The 8,067-nt window shown below is 44.3% G+C and overlaps 1 protein-coding gene across 3 annotated transcripts in view; it reads left to right on the top strand.

Annotated features, from left to right (window-relative positions):
• Positions 1–4,334: 4,334 nt before the first annotated feature.
• LOC306701130 (galactosylgalactosylxylosylprotein 3-beta-glucuronosyltransferase 1) overlaps positions 4,335–8,067 on the top strand; it is a 73,617-nt gene continuing 69,884 nt past the window's right edge. For all 3 annotated transcript variants that reach the window (XM_079166384.1, XM_079166383.1, XM_079166382.1), the window contains exon 1: positions 4,335–4,802. The gene's annotated coding sequence lies outside the window, so the exon portion shown is untranslated. The remainder of the gene's footprint in view (positions 4,803–8,067) is intronic.

Raw genomic sequence — 8,067 nt, 5'->3', positions numbered from 1 at the left:
CGTCACATACAAGCTAGTTTCATTCATCCACACCAGGGAGAGTTTTATTGTCGGGGTGTCTGCTTTAGAGACACATATGAGTCAGACATTTTGGAAAACAGTGACAGGCTGCCACAGTCTGTGTACGCTCACTGTTTTATTGGTCGTATTTGCACTCTCTTGTGTGCTGCTCGGAGGAATGGCATAACCGTGTCTGACACAGTCCTGACACTACCCCTTTCCGTTCTCACTCTGTCGTTCCGCTTCCCTGGTAAGTGCGTGCCTCCAGGCCATCCTGCAAGACACAAAAAGAAAACAAAATGTGCGAAAGTGTTCAGACTGAATACAGAAAGGTTTTGACAACTAATTTTTTATTAAAAGGGAATGATGATCATTGAATTGTGCAGGGAGCTTTTTTTTTCTGCCTCGATCTGAGACGTGAGACACTAGAAAGATGTTTTTCTTACAAATTGACAGTAAATGTAAATGTTTATGAGCATTTATTCACTGTTTGAATTGAATTCACTACATTCGATGGGATGTACTATTATGTGCAATATTTGAAACGATTTAAAAACGTTAAAGGGAGATTGGTTTGGTAAAGATAAAGTTAGACTAAATGAAGGCTGCATGTAAAGATGACAATGCAATATTACAATTGGCATCTTCCTTTAAATAAATCATTCGGAGCACAATCCTGAAATAAATTGTAGCTGAAATGGGAGGTAACTTCAGCCTGCGTCAAGCACACTGATGACAGTTTTTAAAGCGTACTCTATTTCAGTGGTACTGACTGATGAATACCTCTTATTTGTGGCTTGGAGTAGATGATGAGTCCACTTATCATCCACCTAAGAAATGCATTTGTGTACCAATCCTCAAAGTGAGTCTAGTTTGCCAGGCAAAGAAAAATGACATTCTCTGGATGCAGCTCCTGTCTTCAAAGTCAGTCAGAACACAAGATATCAATGGACCCCCACTGAGGCCAGTGGGGCCAGCCCACCGGGCCTGGCTCCAGCACCGCCAGCATATCGGGGGCCCCCGTCCATCTGTTGCCCTTGTTCTGTGTGTGTATGCCGGCCTACTCAGCTCCTATCTTTATCATGTGCTGAACTCTGATGCCTTTCTGTTTCCTTCTTATTAGGCCTGAAAAGAAGCACCAGATGGCTTGTGGGAGAAAAAAAAAGAAAAATCATCAAAAATCAAATCTCCTCCAAAAGGGAAAGTGGCACCACCCACAGCCATGGTGGAGCTCTGAAAGATTTAAGACATGCATGGCACACTTTAAACACACACACATACATAAAGACCTCATTGGTTCATGCTTGAGTGGCGGAAACAGCATTAAGTCCTGAGAAAGGATTGACTGCAGCAGATAAATCAGTGAGTGATCTCTTGATATATTGACCCAACACATATGCCCTTGACTGTGTGTGTGTGTGTGTGTGTGTGGGTGTGTGTGTGTGTGTGTGTGTGTGTGTAGGTGTGTGTGTGTGTGTGTGTGTGTGTGTGTGGGTGCAAATCTGTTTGCAAACTGAATAGTGAAGTCCAGTTTATTTATAGTCCTCCACACAAGCATGTTTCAAAGGAGTCCTATATCAAACACACTCCAGCTCACATTCACACTGATCGGTCATTTGGAGTCTCCGGTGAACCTGACCTGCTTTTGAGAGCGTGAAACTTCCACACATTGTAATTTATGCACCTTTTTTGAGAAGTGGAAACTGTCTTTAATGAATACTCTTTAATAAGAAAAGATCGGGCTTGATACTCTATATACTCTATAAAACAAAACAAGTTTTATTTTTCAAACTTAGTCTCATACACACACACACATAAAATGTACTTTAAAACACTTACAAATCAAACTTTACTTGATTATGGGTCGATACATTTGGTCAACACACGTCTGTCGTTTCCTCCGTTTCGTTGTTGTCTGTTGTCTCACTCGTAGCTCTGCCGGGTGGCTGAAGTTCATGTTGTACTGGAAAGCATTTATGCTTTTGTTCGTTTACAGTTTCTTTGTGGACCTCACAACAGTTGTGCAGAACAAAATAAGCATTACTAAGAAAAGGAAAGTCCTTTGTTTTCTGTCCATCACTCTACTCACAGCGGCGAACCGGGACATCAAGCGTCAGCTCCTTTGGGCCGATAATGCCGCTGGAGTTTTCAAACTAACCCGGTGTCTGTAGCGTTTATAAAGTGTGGACTCTACGTGTAAACGTAGCATGAGACATGCGTTTTAAGATGGAAACGTGGTAGTGTGTGGATGTAGCCGGAGATTTGGATGAGATGATTAATACGACTCTCAAAACTGTCTGTACGGTAGATATAAATCTGCAGCAAGCCAAGTTAGCTTAGCGTAGCACAAAGACTGGAAGCAGCTAGCCTGGCTCTCTCCGGAAGTTTCTATCAGCTACTCTGAAGCTCACAAGCTGTTTGGATGGTTGGTTGCTGTCCTTTGTTGAGGCTTTTTCACATTAACATTATTTCATAAAACCAGTTTCACTGAAGAAATGAGAACACAGTGTTACTTTGATGCGCTGAAGCCCTTTGCCATAAAATCTAAAATGAATCCTCTTTAGATGCTTTAGTACAGTTTTCATAATAACAATAATTGCTACTGACTAAACTGCCATTTTGCACTGATTTTAGCTCCAAAACACGCAAGCAGCTGACAGAAAACATATACACAATCGTTTTCAAATCCAACACCCTGATCAAATGTGATTCCAAACACTCTCTGAACCCTCAAACAGCCCCTTTTTTTTCTTGTTCTTTCCACATAATGACCCACCCCTCATCCTTTCCAGTAAATTGTTCTGCTGAACGCCCTTGTCACACTCTCATGATTTTTGATTCAGCTACTCAAGTCATGAGAGTCAGAGAGCCGTCTGAAGCTCAAAATATCGCATGACACTTTGCAGACAAATGTAGCACGCAGTCGCGAGATCATCTGATGGCTTTTCTTCAGGTTATCCAGGCTTACAGACACACGCCCACCATTACATTAGTGGCTGCTCTCTTAACAGCAACTTAGTGATTTCAATTCCCTCTTGTGCTGCTGCCTGCTTTTGTTTCATTCGACTGTAAGGGCAAAATGAAAAATAGCCTGTGAGGTTTCATTATATCAGACATAATTAGAAACATAATTGTGAAGCGACGTCTGTGTGCGACTTTGTTCTTTTTCATGCGTGTGATACATTCAGGTAAATTGTGTGGCTCTCCTGAGGTCTTGTTTTTGCCGCAGTGTAATGTCCAGGACTGGGGTTCCCTTAGAGCAGGGCCACCTCTGTGTTTCCCTCTCCGGCCTGGCCGAGCTCCTCGGAGAGCCAGGTCTGGTGTCCGGGCTCAGACGAGGTGAGCTGGCCGAGGTGATGGTTTTTTTGGTCCTCGCACCAGACGCTGTCTCACCTCCACAGCAGACAGGCTCTTTATTCAGTGACGCCTGAAATTAGATGGGGCACTTTTTAGAGGGATGGAAATGTTGTGGTGGAATTGGCATTGAGGTAGTCAAACTAGCCTCTGGAGATTTATATATGCTGGGGCCCCTTACTATGGTCCAAAGCAGAATGACTTTCACACGTGCGTGCAAACTTTGGACCCAATTTCCGCAATATGTTTCTGCATGTGCGCTATTGTGCAGTCAGTCGTGCGTGAGGCGATGCTTAAACTGCGACACAATTGCAGCTCTTCTAGAATTAATTCAGCGCTGCCAAAGCCAACATATGCGCTCGTCTTACGCAGCGATTCTGCGTATGTCCAAGCTGTTGTCTTTTGACGTCTATATCGGGGATGAAGCATCTGTACGGTGAGGTGATGTGTGCATCTGTGAAATAAAAGTGACCTAGAAGGGTAGAGCTTGTGCTGTTTGTCACTTACTTATTAGTTATTATACCACAATGAAAATAAACAGGAATCACAAGACTCTCTCTTTTCAGTCTTTGACCACGTCTTCTTCTTCAGCACCTCTTCCCCATCTCCCGCCTCTCTCTCTCTCTCTCTCTCTCTCTCTCTCTGTTTCTGCTCCCCACTCCCTCTCCCTCTGAGCGACTCCCCCTCTCCTTTTGTCTCTCCCCCCACCCCCTCTCTCCTTTCAGTGCTGCAGCCCACCCTGCTCCGAGCATTAATGGTACATGCCATTAGAAAGCCCATCTCTGGAAGGGAGGAGGGGAGGGTGGTCTCAATCTCTGCTAAGAGGCTACTTTAGTCCCCCCCCAACATAAGCACATTCACAGATGTCTCCGCACGTGTAGAGCCGTGTCACCCGTCTCGACTAGAGCAGGCTGCTTCTGTGTGAGCCAACGAGCCGCGGACAGAGAGAGAAACAGTGAGGGACAGAGAGGCACAAAGAGAGGCAGAGTGGAGAAAAGGGGAGGGAGGCAGAGCAAGAGAAAGAAGAGGTGAGGAGCCACGGCGCAAAAAACACACAGCTACATCGCTGCCACTCTGACGTCTCCCCCTCATGCGCCTGTTCCGGCTTGTGTGAGCGCAAGAAGAGGAGAGAGGGAGAGAGAGAGAGATAGAGAGAGAGAGGGACAGGAGGAAAATATATCCCGGGAGCTTGTGCCCCCCTCTTTGCTTTATGTTCCTTTCCTTTTTTTTCATCTCCATCAACCAAGGCATGAAGGCGGGTGTCAGCTGCCACGGCAAAATAAAAGAAAGGGATGCTTTGACTGCTGCCTCTCTTTCGACAAGGGACAAGGAAGAGGAAGGGGGGGACAACACACAGCAGGGACACAACCGGGATTTCTAGAATGAATGGGAGTCCTTCTGCCGCATGCGCTCGGAATAGCAGCCACACGCTGAAGTATCTGAATGAGGTAAATAACGATCCCACTTTATCTTCCTTTTGGTTTTTTTCCTGCGTGCCTGATTGGTCGACAGGGTCAGATAAACATCCGAGAGGCACTTGAAAGCATGCACATGAGCTTGATAGAGATTTTACAATTTCCATGCTGATGAGGTTTGGAACGGCGACAGAGAGATTGCCATCTTTGTCCCTGGGTCGCTGTGTGCAGCAGCACGGTGGAAGTAAGAGGGGAAATCTATGCATGTTGCATGCCACAGAGAGGCAGAGGGAGCCGGGGGGGGGGACGGGGGGGACGGGGGACGGGACAGAAGAGTCAGTGTCGGCCTGATGAAAAGAATTGCTGATAATCCTCATGATGAGCATTTATCCAGCAGAGCTGCTGCTGCTGCACGAGGTCCAATTAGAGTTTGGATACAGTGAGTTTGGCTGATAAATGCTAATTGAATTCAGACAGTAAAATATGAATTTCATCCCATGGTAGCTACACATTAAAAATCATGCGTTAGAAATAAAATATTATGAAGACTCCAAAAAAAAAAAAAGGAGCAGGAAGTTAGGGTTTGAACAAAATACAGTGCGTGTTTTCTAAAGCCTGACAGAGCACTTTCTCTAGTGACCCTGGGGAGCCGCGCGTTGCCTTCCAGTCAGAAAATAACAACTTGTCCACAGGAGCGAACAAAAAAGGGGCATTGGCTTGAGAAAAGGAGAGCTTGAAGCGAAGTTAAGTGGGCTGTACGGTCTCATTTCTGACACCTACCTGGGAAGCCCTGGCTGTTTGCGAGCAGACGCAGCGAAGTGGTTGTTCTGCCGAACAGCACAGGTGCACCAGCAACTCCCTGATCCTGGAGAGAGGAAACTAACAGTGCATTGTTTCAACCCATGTTCCGCTTCTGTCCAGTAATGAGGGCATATGTTGGCAGTAATAATCATGAAAAAAAGCAGGAAGTGTTGCTCTAGTATAGTCTGGCAACAGGGAGTCATTTGAATGTGCGTTGGCAATATCAATATTGCAGGGTTCGGTGTTTAATTATATGTATGTTTGTAGTTGGCAGGGCTTGTCAGTAGAACATCTTGCACAGAGCGGTTACAGCGCCAAAGGTCTGGGCTCCTGTCCTAGGTCCTTACTCATGTGTCAGGAAACATCAACATGACTCTCCCTGAAAGTTCTGACTGGTCCAGTCACAGCACGCCGACACCCATCATGACATCAGGCATATCGGGCAAATATGCTGTCTCTGGAGATCATATTTTCACAATCAACCCACTGTGTCTGAGAAAAGGGGCATCCAAAAAGACCGAAGAACTGAGGCAATAATTGTTACCGTCATTCTTTGCGGGATTTGTTAATATTGGAATACAATTTTAATAGCTATTTAGATATTGTCATATTGTAGGCCTAGTGCTTGTATGTGTATTTGTGACATTATGTGTGGAAATGAAGCCAAACCTCCGGTCACTGCAGGGCCGTGTATCAATAATCCACACTGTGAAATCCAATAAATCACACAGTGGGATAGATTGCTCCATTTTTGCTCGTCCCGTTTCTGAAGGTCCACGTTCATGGCGGCAGCAACACCTGGCGCCCGTTTCTCAGCCTGTACAGTGCGATCACATGGCTGTGTGTGTGTTCCCAGCTGCTCCTCACAGGGGTGTTAGCATGGCTCCTGTAACGCTGCACTCTCTGACCATGTATATATTTAATTTCTGCTGCAGTCTGGCAATGTCAGCAAATAGCATCCGGATGTCATTTACGGAAGCGGACGGCTTGTCATTTCGTCCATACAACACACAAAGTGCTGAGCGGCCAGTAAATATGTACACCCGTGATGTGACTGCTGTTCTGCCACTGTAATTCATGATGTACAGTATGAAGTAGAATATAATTGAATAAGGCATATTTGCAGGGTAACATAGTTAACAAATCTTTTATTTATGCTTTATCTATGGGTTGTAACCATTATAATTCATGAATAGAAATTACTTTGTAAAAAAAATGGGGGTAGTTTATACTGTATGCTTTACTGGTATCTTGCTTCTTTAAAAAGAAAAAAGTATATCTCTTTAATCAATTCAAAAAAAGCCTTGTCAAACTGTACTCTCTGGAAAAAGGTCAAACTAAAATGTTAATTGGAGAGCTGAATGGGTATTATAGTAAGTGGAAGAACCCACAACTCTAATAATGAAGCTTGTCACTCTACATAAGCATTACAATGTGAAGCACTAAATATTAGGAACTCTTTGAAACACAAAGACAAAGCTACATGGCCACACATTGACATTTCCACACTTTAATGCATTAACAGCAAATTGTGAATTTTGAAATGAAAATGTGTTAATGTTTTAACGCAACGTGGCAGCAACATCTGACCCTTTTCCTCATGTAGAATAAAAAGCACACAATGAATGTCACAATCATTTTTACAATACAAGCGAACTGGTTTACATCGCTGCGTATCCATGTGTGGGGGACACGTGTTCATCACCGATAGCTCAGCAGCATTTCACACATCGTTGCACAGTGTAATAATGTGCATGAAGCCCAACAAGACGGAGGGATTAGACCTTTCACAAATGTTTTTGAAAGCAATTGACAAGGCTTGCCGAGGTTTAGAAACAGAGGGCAGCGTGTGGGTGCATGTAGAGCATGTCTGCCTACACTCAGAGCTCACAGATGCAGGTTTTTGAACCCCACTCCACTGGGCCAAATTCATTTATGTTTGATGTGTGTGCCCGAGGTTTCTCTTTGAAGGTAGCTGCTTCGGTCACGGAGCTGTCCAGTCTGAGGCAATAAAGGGGCGAAGTGAGAATAAAACATCACCTTTATCGCATACAATAGATACTCTATATAGCAACAACCCACAGTGCTAAGTGTGCAGCACAGTTTGTGCTTCGGTACATAAGGGTACATAGAACTTGAGATCACACAATCACACATATACAGCTACATTGGCTCTTGCATCGTGCTGTTGTACAGTTGGCATTGGAAAAGCACACTGAAGCAGGTGCAGTGATTACTGGGGGGAACTAATAAAACCTTTATGATCATGAATATTAACCACTGTGACTGCTTGCCAGAGTGACGTCACAGCAGCCTGCTCTTTTTGAGGCTACATCAATGACTATGAATCTCGGATATAAGTGGTATAAACTATAGTTTGCATGTGTTACACAGTTCCTGCTGCAAAACTACACAAAATGCTCTTTTTTTAAATTTGCAATGATAATTACTAATGCATGATCAAGTGCAGATTGGCTGACTCGAACCTCAAGGATCA

Source organism: Pholis gunnellus (genome assembly GCF_910591455.1).
Source record: "Pholis gunnellus genome assembly, chromosome: 9".
NCBI classification, from domain to species: domain Eukaryota; kingdom Metazoa; phylum Chordata; class Actinopteri; order Perciformes; family Pholidae; genus Pholis; species Pholis gunnellus.
The sequence above is the reverse complement of the archived record's forward strand: the minus strand, read 5'-3'. Positions and strand labels throughout refer to the sequence as shown.